At 42.8% G+C, this 12,988-nt stretch overlaps 1 long non-coding RNA gene across 1 annotated transcript in view; it reads right to left on the bottom strand.

Moving 5' to 3' along the window:
- Positions 1–468: 468 nt before the first annotated feature.
- LOC132540167 (uncharacterized) overlaps positions 469–12,988 on the bottom strand; it is a 20,008-nt gene continuing 7,488 nt past the window's right edge. The window contains exon 3 of the long non-coding RNA XR_009551397.1: positions 469–928. This is a non-coding gene — a long non-coding RNA (uncharacterized LOC132540167). The remainder of the gene's footprint in view (positions 929–12,988) is intronic.

Below are 12,988 nucleotides of genomic sequence, written 5' to 3'. Positions count from 1 at the left end.
ACCTGCAGGGGGGTTGCGTCACAGGCGGTGAAGCAGGTCAGCAGGTGTCTTTCTTTCTCTCCCCCTCTGTCTTCTCCTCCTTTCTCCATTTCTCTCCGTCCTATCCAACAACAACATTAATAATAACTACAAGAATAAAACAACAAGGGCAACAAAAGGGAATAAATAAATAATTTTTTTTAATTTTAAAAATAAACAAAACTTTTTTTTTAAGAAGTTATGTAACTTGCCCAAGTTCACACACACATATATCAGTAATAAAAAGCAGGGTCAGGTTCACAGGTTAGCTGTGAAAGTTTGTAACGTTAAACACAGTACCAAAGTGATCTACCTCCTAGTTATAGGAAGCCTTCTCTGCTGAACTTTACCAAAGTTTGGTTACATATTGGCTTGCTCATAAGGACACAGCTGGAGAGAAAGATGAGGAGAAGGAGCTGAAATGAAGATAATTTACATACCTGCAAAAAAAAATAGAATCTTGACATAACAGTCAAAAGTTTATGAAGTTGGCCAGGGGAGATAGCATAATGGTTATGCAAATAGACTCTCATGCCTGAGGCTCCTAAGTCCCAGGTTCAATCCCTTGCACCACAATAAGCCAGAGCTGAGCAGTGCTTTTGTATTTCTCACTCTCTGGCTCTCTCTCTCTCTTTCTCTGAATCTATCTCAAAAATAAATAAATAAAATATTAAAAAAAAAAGTTTATGGGAGTTGGGCAGTAGCACAGTGGGTTAAGCGCATGTGGTGCAAAGCGCAAGGACCGGCATAAGGATCCTGGTTCAAGCCCCCTGCTCCTTACCTGCAGGGGAGTCACTTCACAGGTGGTGAAGCAGGTCTGCAGGTGTTTATCTTTCTCTCCCTTTTTCTGTCTTCCCCTCCTCTCTTCATTTCTCTCTGTCCTATCCAGCAACAACGACATCAATAATAGCTACAACAATAAAAAAAAAAAAAGGGCAAAAAAAAAGTTTATGAAGTCAATGGTAAAACGGTAAAACAATTTTACTATTATCATTAGCATGACTTGTCAGAAGTGAGATCAAGCAAGTAAATTCACTTCACCTTTATGGTTCATAGCCAATGTCAGTCAGTCAGAGAGAGAGAGAGAGAGAATATGATGCTAGGAGGTTTTTACTTTCTCCCTGCTCTTGTTAAAAGTTTATAAAACAAACAAAAACACATTTCTTTAGATAGAGACAGAGATGAAGAGAGAGTATATATCTGATACACAACAGATGTTCAGTTCTTATTTTTTGTTTTAATAAATGCTCAGTGGAGCTGAAATAATGAGAGGAAAGAAGGAGGGGCCAGATGGTAGCACACCTGGTTGAGCGCAGATGTTACAGTGCACAAGGATCCAGGTTCGAGTCCCCAATTCCCATCTGTAGGGGGAAAGCTTCCTGAGTGGTGAAGCAGGGCTACAGGTATCTGTTTGCCTCTCTCCCTTGGTTGTCTCCATCCAATAAATAAAAACAAAGTAAATAGAAGTAAAATGAAATAAAAGAAAGAAAGAAAGAAAGAAAAAAGTTGGGGCCGGGTGGTGGCACACCTGGTTAAGTGCACATGTTACAGCGCACAAGGACCCAGGTTCCAGCCCCTGGATCCCCACCTGCAGGGGAATCGATTCACAGGCAGTGAAACAGGTCTGCAAGTGTCTCTCCTTCTCCCCCCTTCTGTCTTCCCCTTCTCTTTCCATTTCTCTCTGTTCTATCCAACAACGATGACATCAATAACAACAACAATAATAACTACAACAATAAAAACAAGGGCAACAAAAGGGAAAATAAATAAATATAAAAAAAAAAGAAAAAGAAATCCAAGAAAATCAATCTTAAATTATCTCTTTTTTTTTTTTGGGGGGGGAGGGGAGATAGCTTAATGGTTACCCAAAGAGACTGTCGTGCCCGAGGCTCCATAGTCCCAGGTTCAATCCCCTGCACCACCAAAAACCAGAGCTGATTAGTGCTTTGGTAGAAAAAAATATGTGCTCTACCTCTGAACATCTCTCCCAGCCAGTTCAAATGTTTGATAGAGCACCTGGGAACATGCCTGCTTTGCTGTGTGTGTGACCCAGGTGTTAGCTCCTGCCCTCATAGTTCTGGAGAGAACTTTGGTACTGTGGTGTCCCCCCCATTCCCTTCTTCTTCTTCTAGCATTTGCCTTTCTTCAACAGCCAGTCAACAGTCAGGTTGAGCCTGATGTAAAGTTTCAAGACCTCCTTTGAATCTGGAGAGGTGGCAGTCATTGACTATGTGGGTCATAGTCTGTCTGTAGCCGCAGGGGCAGTTCGGGTCGTCTCTGGCTCCCCAGCGATGGAACATAGCGGCGCACCGGCCATGGCCTGTTCGATAGCGATTGAGGAGGGCCCAATCATAACGTGCTAGGTCAAAGCTGGGTTGACGCTTGCAGGGGTCTGCGATGAGGTGTTTGTTCTTTACCTCAGCTGACTGCCAACTCTGTTTCCAGGAGTCTGGAACAGAGAAGTTCAGTGTAGGCGTAGGGGACCAGATTGGGTGGCGAGACGTCAAGCGTTGGACAGGGTGGGCGAAGATATCCGCGTATATTGGCAGGTCCGGTCGAGCGTAGACGTGGGAAATGAACTTAGATGATGCCGCATCCCGACGAATATCTGGCGGGGCGATGTTGCTAAGAACTGGCAGCCATGGAACCGGGGTGGAACGGATGGTTCCAGAAATTATCCTCATGGAGGAATATAATTTGGAATCGACCAAGTGGACTTGGGGGCTACGGAACCATACTGGGGCACAGTATTCTGCAGTGGAATAGCATAATGCCAGAGATGATGATCGTAGTGTGGAAGCGCCCACGCCCCATGAGGAGCTGGCCAGTCTTGCAGTGATGTGATTCCTCGCGCCCACCTTTGCTGCAGTTTTTATGAGATGTTTGTGAAATGACAGGGTGCGATCGAGAGTAACGCCAAGATAGACTGGCTGGGCTTCATGCCGGATTCTCGTATCGCCAAGCTGCACATTAAGCTCACGCGAGGCCTAGGCATGGTGCAGATGGAAAACAGATGATACCGTTTTTGCAGTGCTAGGGATTAGTCGCCATTTTTTACAGTAATCAGATATCAGAGACATGTCTTTCGTGTTTCCTCGAGGATGTCAAACTTGGATGCCTGAGTTGCACAGCAGATTCCCTAAGTCTCCATTTCTATCTGAGAAAGTCAACCCACAGCAGAGAAACCCTGACAGAGACAAAATAATAATACAGGATTATGTCATAGAATTGAGAGGCCCAAGGGAGTTGGGCAGTAGTGCTGCAGGTTAATTGCAAATGACGCAAAGCTCAAGGACCTGCGTAAGGATCCTGGTTCGAGCCCCTGGCTCCCCACCTGCAGGGGACTCGCTTCACAAGCCGTGAAACAAGTCTGCTGGTGTCTATCTTTCTCTCCCCCTCTCTGTCTTCCCCTCCTCTCTCTATTTCTCTCTGTCCTAACAATGACAATATCAATAACAACAACAATAATAACTACAACAATAAAAACAACAAGGGCAATGAAAGGGAAAATAAATAAATAAATAAATGAGAGCCCAGGAACTGGGTGGCTGCTCACTGGGTTAAGCTCACTTAGTAGGAAGTATAAAGACATGTGCGGGCAGAGGGTAAATAGCATAATAGTTATGCAAAGAGACTTTCCTGCCTGAGGCTCCAGAGTACTAGGTTCAGTCCCCTGCAACACCATAAGCCAGAGCTGAGTAGTTCTCTGGATTTAAAAAAAAAAAAAAAAAAAAAGATGTGCAAAGATCTCAGTTCGAGCCCCTGCTCCCCGCTTGCCAGGGAATCACTTCACAAGCTGTGAAGCAAGTCTGCTGGTGTTTCTCTGTCACTCTCCCTCTCTCTTATCTCCTTCCCCTCTCAATTTCTCTCTGTCCTATCCAAAAAATTGAAAAAAAAAAAAGGCCTCCAGGACACTGAGCCCCAGGAATGACCCTGGAGACAAAAAAAAAAAGAGAGAGAGAATAGAGAGCCCAGAGATAAGTCCTCAACCATGTAGGTAATTACTTATCACAAGAGGGTCCAGAATAATAAATTGAAACAAAAGTCTTTTCAATAAATGGTTTTGGAAAAACTGGTTTGAGACATCAGAAAAATGAAAAATGACCACTACCTCTCACTGTGTAGAAGCTGACTCCCAGTGGAGCAAAGATTTGGATGTTAAACCAGAAACCACCATAAAACACATAGGAAACCTTGGCAGAACACTATACAGTGTCTACTTCCAGAAATGTCTATGAGTCTTGAATCCAACAGCAAGGAAAATAAAGGCAAAAAAAAAAAATCATACTAATGAGCATATATCAAACTAAAAGTCTGCACAGAACAATAAACTATCATCAAAACAAAAAGACACCCTTCTGAGTTCAAGATTTTTACACAACATATGTCAGACAAAGGGCTAATAACCAAAGGATATAAAGAGCTCATGGGCAGGGATAGATAACATAATGGTTATGTAAAAGAGACTCTTACGCCTGGGGCTCCAAAGTCCCCCATAAGGGAGACCACCATAAGCCTGAGTTGAGCAATCCTCTGGTAAAAAAAAAAAAAAGAAAGAAAGAAAGAAAGAAGAAAGAAAGAGCTCACAAAAGTCAGCATCACAAAAACAACTCCATTATTAAAAATGAGGAAAGGGTCAGAAAGATAGCATATCAGTTCTGCAAAAAACTTTCATGCCTGAGGCTCTAAAGCTCCAGCACCATTATCAGCCAAAACTGAGCAATGCTCTGGTAAAAACAAAAAAAAAAAGGAAAACAAACAACCAAAAAAGAAAGAAAGACAGAGTGGTCCGGGAAATGGTGTAGTGGATAAAGCATCAGGCTCTTAAGCATGAGGTCCTGAGTTCAATCCCAGGCAGCACATGTACTAGGGTGATGCTTAGTTCCTTCTCTCTCCTCCTATGTTTCTCATAAATAAATAAAATGGAAAATTAAAAAAAAAAAAAAAAGAAAAGAAAGAGAAAAGTGAAACAAACCCTTCATCAGATGATATTCAGCTAACCAATAGACATACGAAAAAAGGCTCCAGGTCATTTATTGTCAGAAAAGTGCAAATCTAAACAATGGAATACACTTTCCACTTGTCAGAATATTATATATGAAAAGATAAATCAATCAAAATAAAGACGGAAACAGGTGGTGGTTGGGGGTGGGTAAGGAACCCTCTTACATTGTTGGTGAGAATGTAGATGGGTGTAACTCCTGTTCAAAACAGTCTGAAGATTTCTTAAAATAGTAAAGATAGACCTACCATATGATCCAGCAATTTCTCTCCTAGAGATTCTTCTATGCAAAGAACACAAGAACACATCCAAAGAGATCAATGTACAGCCTTGTTAATTGTAACACCATTCGTAATAGATACAGGGTAAAACTTAGTTACGGTCAATTTCAGCAGATGAACAGAGAAGTCATAAGAAAAAAGGAACTCCAACAACAATGACATCAATAACCACAACAATGTTAAACAACAAGGGCAACAAAGGGGAAAATAAATAAATACATAAATAAATAAATAAATAAATAAATAAATGCCTAAAAAAAATAAAGAAAAAAGGAGCTACATTCAGTGGTCCAGGAGGTGACACAGTGGATGAAGCATTAGACTGTCAAGCATGATAATCCCGAGTACAATCCCTGGCAGCACATGTATCAGAGCAATGTCTGGTTCTTTTTCTCTCCTCCTATCTTCCTCATGAATAAATAAAATAAAATAAAATAAAATAAGCTACTTTCATGGGGTTAGAGAGAATAAGACATGGTTATGCAAAAAGACTTCAATGCCTGAGTCTCTGAGGTCTCAGGTTCAATCCCCAGCCCCACCATAAACCAGAGCTGAGCAGTGCTCTGGTCTCTGCCTGTTCTCTCTCTCTCTGAAATAAAATAAAGACGACATAGATTCACAGTCATCAAGAATTATGTTTATATGCTAATGTGTTCCTGCCATCATTGTTGAGCATTTATCCATTACTTATTGGGCACATGGCTTTGTCTAGTTATCTTCTAGGGGTCATATTCTACTTTGCAATTACAGTTTTCTCCTCCCCCCTTTGAAGCTGAGTCCACTTCTATTATCTCACTTCAAAGCTCTAAAGACTAGAAAAGAAAAGGATTTTATATCATTTTTAGCCTAAAAACAAGTTAGCTGCAGAGGAAAAAAAGGTAGGAGTTGATTACTCACAAAGATTATTCACGTAGCACAGCGAGTTAAGTGTACTTGACGCAAACTGCAAGGACCAGCACAAGGACTGGTGTAAAGATCCCGGTTCAAGCCCCCGGCTCCCCACCAGCAAGGGGGTTGCTTCACAGGCGGTGAAGCAGGTCTGTAGGTGTCTGTCTATCTTTCTCTCCCCCTCTCTGTCTTCCCCTCCTCTCTTCGTTTCTCTCTGTCCTATCCAACAACAACAACATCAATAACAACAATAATAATAACCACAACGATAAAACAACAAGGGCAACAAAAAGGGGGAAAAAAATAGCCCCCAAGAGCAGTGGATTGGATTGGTAGTGCAGGCCCCAAGCCCCAGTGATAACCTGGGAGGCAAAAAAAAAAAAAAGATTATTCATAAGGACAATTGTTTCTGGGCCAGGTGGTGGCCTACCTGGTTAAGTGCTCACATTACAGTGTATAAGGACCCAAGTTCAAGTCCCTGGTTCCCACCTGCAGGGGGAAAGTTTTTTCAAGTGGTGAAGCAGGCCTGCAGGTTTCTTTTTTCTCCCTCTCTATTTCCCCCTCTTCTCTCAATTTCTCTCTGTCTCTATCCAATAATAAATAAATAGGACAATGCTTTCAGGACACTGAAGGATAAAGGGTGATAATATTCTGAGTAATCATTACTTTCTGTCTCTGGTAGATGTTTTGCAACCAGCAAGAGCAAATATGAATTGTTCATATGATTTTGTTTGTTTAATAGAGATGAGAGAGAGAGGGAGAAAGAGGGAGAGGGAGAGAAGAGGGAGAGGGAGAGGGAGAGGGAGAGGGAGAGGGAGAGGGAGAGGGAGAGGGAGAGGGAGAGGGAGAGGGAGAGGGAGAGGGAGAGGGAGAGGGAGAGGGAGAGGGAGAGGGAGAGGGAGAGGGAGAGGGAGAGGGAGAGATCATAGCAGGGAGGTGGGGGGCAGGGCTGGAATGTGGATCGCATGCATGACCAAACAACACATTATCCAAGTCAGCTACTTTGCCAGCTCTTAAGGTCTTTTTGGTTTTGTTTTTAGGGTGCTGAACTGAAGCAACTCCAGAGGAGAAAAACTGTTGAGGAAGGGGGAATAAAATTTTGTCCTAAATGGAGGGAGAGTTAAGATTCTGCCCCCTGGTGTCCAAGAGATAAAGGACAAAGGTGATTTCTAATACCATTGAACTGTAAATGTGCAACAATTTGAAAATATTTTAATGCCCTGATTTGGATGGAAAAGGGGTGAGTGTGAAGAAACGTTAGTCTTCTGGACCAGCAGCACAGTGATTCGTACCCCTTTCTCCTTCTTTGCTTTTCTTTCCTTCCTCTCTTCCTTCTCTCTCTCTCTCTCTCTTTTGCCTCCAGGATTATCTCTGGAGCTCAGTGCCAACACTACAAATCCACTGCTCCTGGAGGCCATTTTTCCCATTTTGTTGCCCTTGTTGTTGTTACTGTTATTGGATAGACAGAGAGAAATCAAGAGAGGAGGGGAAGACAGAGGGAGGAGAGAAAAAAAGACACCTTCAGACCTGCTTCACCGCTTGGGAAGCGACCCCCCTGCGGGTGGGGAGTGAACAAGGATTCTTATGCTTTGCGCCATGTGCACTTAACCTGCTGCATTATGCCCAGACCCCCTTTCTCCTTCTTTCATGGCTAATTGAGTTGTATGCTGGAATTATAATTTGCATCAAACGTCCCCCACCAAGATCATATTGTAATTACATTATAAATGATTTCAGCTGTAAAGGGAAAGCTGCCAGATTCAAACTAGTTAATTAAACAACAACCATTTTTTATACTCTCTATCTCTAACTCATGAACCTCTTAAAAAGAAAAGGATAGGAGAATAAGGAAAAATCAATTGGTGGGGTATGTAGCATAATTATACGAAGAGACTATCATGCCTGAGGCTTTGAAATCCCAGGTTCAATCTGATGCACCCCCATAAACCAAAGCTGAGCAGTACTCTGGTTAAAAAAAATCAGTCCCCTGGTACAGCATGTATCAAACTGGTGCTCTAACATGCTTCTCTCTCTCTCTCTCTCTCTCTCTCTCTCCTGTATCTTTCATGTGAAACTCTCTCATACATAATAAAAAACAATTTTTTTTTTTTTTTTAAAGCAGAGGGCCCAGGCAGTGGTGCACCTGGTTCAGTGCTCACATCATAGTGCATGAGGATCCGGGTTCAAGTCCCTGGTCCCCACCAGGGAAAAAGCTTCATGAGTGGTGAAGCAGGGCTGCAGATGTCTCTCTCCCTCTCTATCTCGCCCTCCCTTTCAACTTCTTTCTGTGTCTATCCAATAATAATTAAATTTAAAAATTTAAAAAAAAAGTGGGCTGGGGAGACAGCATAATGGTTTTGTAAAAACTTTTCAAGCCTGAGGCTCTGAGGTCCCAGGTTTAATCTCCAGCACCACTATAAGCCAGAACTGAGCAGTGATCTGGTCTCTCTCTCTTTCCCTCTGTATCTACTCTTTCTCATTCAAATAAAACAAATAAAAATATATATATATTTTTAAAAAAGCAGAAAAAGAAAAAATAGTCACATCTGATCCTTCCTCATGGTTTGAAAGCTTGTGAACTACTATACTGGGGGGAAAAGGGTATATTTTTGAGCTTATGTTGGTGTACACGTGTGTGTGTGTGTGTGTGTGTGTGTGTGTGTACATGTGCATTCATATATGTACACATTCCTCTTCCCCTTTCCCCTCCTCCCTTTCCCCTTCTCTTTCCCCTCTCCTTCCCCTCTCCTTTGCTTTTCTCCCTCCTCCCCTTCCTCTTACCTCTCCTCCTTCTCCTCCTTCTCCATCATTCTGTTACAGAGACAGAGAAAGGAGAGCTACCGTAGCACTAGAGCCTCTCCTAGTGTCATAACACCTTCCCATGTAGTGCCTGGGTTCAAATCTGGACTGTACACATGGCAGGACATGATATTACCCAGTGAGTTATCTATTTAGCCCCGTCATGCCATTTTGTAAAAAAAAAAAAAATAATAAATTAAATATTTTTTTATTGGATAGAGACAACCAGAAGTCAAAAGAAAAGGGGGTGATAGGGAGAGAGACAGAGAGACACCTACAGCCCTGCTTCACCACTTGTGAAACTTTCCTCCTGCAGGTGGGGACCGGGGGCTCTAAGCCAGGTTCTTGAGCATTGTAACATGTGCGCTCGCGCTCAAACAGATGTGCCACCACATGCCCCCTCCATTTTTTTTTTAAAAAAGGATTTCCCCCCAAAGACAACAGAATTTCTTTAGTTGTTTTATTTTAATGAGCAATATACAGAGATAAAGAGTCCAGAACACTATGTATCTCTGATTTATGTTAGTGCAGGAGATTGAATTTGGGACTTTGGAGTCTCAGGCATCTTTTTGTATGATCACTATGATATCTTTCCCGTGCTAGAATTTAAAAACAGATTTATTTATGAAAGGGAGAGGGAGAGGGAAAGGGAGAGGGAGGGAGCGAACCAGAGCATCCCTGTGATACTGGGGATTAAACTCAGGACCTCATGTTTGAAAGTCCAGCATTCCAGGCACTGTGCCACCTCCTGTCCTTGGTCCCTTAAAAAGAGTTGTGTTCCCCGGCCCCCCACCCCCACCCCCATCACTGCTCAGCTCTGGCTTAAGGTGGTGTGGAACTTTGGAGCCTTAGGCATGAGAGTCTTTTTGCAAAACCTTTATGCTATAACTCCTACCAAAATGTACCAAATTGAATACATTTTGAATGAGAAGCAATTTGGTGAGTATGGCTAAATAAATGACAATCTGGCTACCAGGACAAGTCACACCTCTTGTGGGAGTACAGCTTATAGCAGAGAACTTGTTCTGGAATATGGCCTTTAGTTGCATAAATTCTGAAACTTCAGCATGTGCACATGTAGATACAATGAGATTCTCCAGGCTGATGAATGCCAATTAATTAGCTTGCATCGGGGAACAAAAGTACAAGCAGACCCTAAATATTGTTTGCTGGTTAGCACATTTTCTGTGGATGGAAAACTTTCAATGCAAAACCACATTGTAACCAGGAGGGAATTTGATGAGAGCAAGTCCTTCAACAGTGAGTCTTCAGCTAGAAACAACTAAGCCTCCCCTGGGAAGTGGATTGAGGGAAGGGGACTTGGTGTGTGTGTGTGTGTGTGTTTCTTCTTTCTTTCTTTCTTTCTTTCTTTCTTTCTTTCTTTCTTTCTTCCTTTCTTTCTGTCTCTTTCTTTCTTTTGCATATGTCACCAGAAGTAGCATACCCATTTTTTTTTTTTTTTTTTTGCCTCCAAGGTTATTGCTGGGGCTTGGTGCCTGCTTTACGAATCCACTGCTCCTGGAGGCCATTTTCTCCCATTTTGTTATTGTCGTTATTGTTACTGTTGCCATTGATGTTGTTGTTGTAATAGGAAAGAGAGAAATCAAGAGAGGAGAGGAGCCACAGAGGGGAAGACACCCCCTTGCAATATACACCACCACCATATTTTTTCCCCTTGCAGGTGGGGAGCCAGGGGCTTGAACTGGGATCCTTACGCTGGTCCTTACACTTTGCATCACAATGTACTAAACCCACTGCACTACCACCTGACCCCCTATTTTTTTATACCCATTATTTATTTATTTACTTATTTCTTTTCCCTTTTGTTGCCCTTGTTGTTTAACATTGTTGTGGTTAGTGATGTCGTTATTGTTGGATAGGACAGAGAGAAGTGGAGAGAGGAGGGGAAGACAGAGAGGAGGAGAGAAAGCCAGATACCTGCAGACCTGCTTCACCGCCTGTGAAGCGACTCCCCTGCAGGTGGGGAGCTGGGGGCTCAAACTGGGATCCTTATATACCCATTATTTTAATTCCTTAGTATGTTTGGGTCAGGGAGGAGTTAAATCCTATTGCCTTCACAAAAAGAATTATAAAAAGCAAAGCTCCACCAAATCTTCTTGGCAACTGACACCTAGTTTGGAGAGTGGGTATCATAAATCAGACTCTCCCCAGGGTTTAGAGCTTTTATTTTTCAAAATGAGTCAAGAGAACAAGGTTCAGTGAAGCACTAAGTAAAAACCATCCATAATGGGCCTCATAGGTGCAGGGTCCAAACCAAATTTTCTGCTTCTCAAGTTCCTTCTCTTGAAATGGTTTTGTGATGAACAGTTCACATTTAGTTTTTGATTGTCATTGTTATTATTATTAGCAGTAGTAGCAGTAATTAACTGAGGGAACTGATGTAAAAAATGCATTCATGTTAGTGGTAAACAGTATGTACTCTGTAATGGCCTACAGTGTAATGCAATACACACCACCACCATATTTTTTTCCTTTTATTTTTTTTAAAATTTATTTATTTTTTTCCCTTTTGGTGCCCTTGTTCTTTTTCATTGTTGCTGTAGTTATTATTGTTGTTGTTATTGATGTTGTCGTTGTTGTATAGGACAGAGAGAAATGGAGAGAGGAGGGGAAGACAGAGAGGAGGAGAGAAAGATAGACACCTGCAGACCTACTTCACCTTTTGTGAAGTGACTCCCCTGCAGATGGGGAGCCGGGGGCTTGAACCGGATCCTTAGGATTTGCGCCACCTGTGCTTTACCCGCTGTGCTACCGCCCAACTCCCTGTTGCCTATCTTTGCTGTTGTTGTTTGTTGGGCAGTATGCCAACTTCCCCCTGCTTAACTCTGCGGTCTATTTACATAACCACTAGAACCGCCCTGCCAGCAGGGCACTGGTTTAATCCCCACTGGTTCATACTCCCTTTTTGCTCCGCCCCCTCTCCTAGACACACCCTGATTTCCACCAATCTCTTTTCGCTCCACCCTCTCTTTAGGTCACATCCTGTTTTCGCCCTACTTGGCAAGTATATATACAGCTGCTCTTCTGTTTGAACACATTTGGGTTTGCCTTCCGACTCAGAGAGTCCCAGAGTCTCTCTCCTGCAACACTAGCCTGGCGGATGCTAGCCCCGCACGAGTTCCTGATCCCTCTTCCATGCAGCAGCCTAGGTTGGCTCCAGTCAAGTTCTCTCCAACCCAGAGAGCACTTGCTCAGGAAGGAGCACCCTCAGGCTATCCCGGCAGTTGTTGTTATTTATAAAAAGGAAACATTGACAAAACCATAGGATAAGAAGAGTACAACTCCATACAATTCCCACCACCAGAACTCAGTATCCCACCCCCTCCCCTGATAGCTTTCCTATTCTTTAACCCTCTGGGAGTATGGACCCAGGGTCATTGTGGGATACAGAAGGTTGAAGGTCTGGCTTCTGTAATTGCTTCCCCGCTGAACATGGGCGTTGACAGGCTGATCCATACTCCCAGTGTGTCTCTCTCATTCCCTAGTGGGCGAGATTCTGGGGAATTGGAGCTCCAGGACACATTGGTGGGGTTGTCTGTCCAAGGAAGTCTGGTTGGCATTATGCTAGCATCTGGAACCTGGTGGCTGAAAAGAGAGTTAATATATAAAGTCAAACAAGTTATTGACTAATCATGAACCTAAAGGCTGGAGTAGTGCAGATGAAGAGTTGGGGGGGGGGGTGTCTCCATTTTGTAGATAGCTAGCAGGCATATTTTAGTTTTATTCAAAAGGGCTGTGACTATACTAGTTTTTTTTTTTTTTTTTTCCCCTGAAATCTTATATGCAGGTGGATCCAAGTTATTGTCTGGGGAGATGATGTCATGGCTGGAAAAAGGGCCAGAAAGCTGGATCAAGAAAGAGAGTAGCTCCCAAATATGGGAAAGGTGTATAAATACTGTTGACTATAAACACCATCGATTTGATGTGATCTGGGGCCCATATTCAGCTTAGGAGCCTATGTGACCTCTGCATTCCTGTA

Source organism: Erinaceus europaeus, chromosome 9 (assembly GCF_950295315.1).
Source record: "Erinaceus europaeus chromosome 9, mEriEur2.1, whole genome shotgun sequence".
Classification (NCBI taxonomy): domain Eukaryota; kingdom Metazoa; phylum Chordata; class Mammalia; order Eulipotyphla; family Erinaceidae; genus Erinaceus; species Erinaceus europaeus.
Note: the sequence above shows the minus strand (reverse complement) of the source record. Positions and strands in the feature narration are given on the sequence as shown.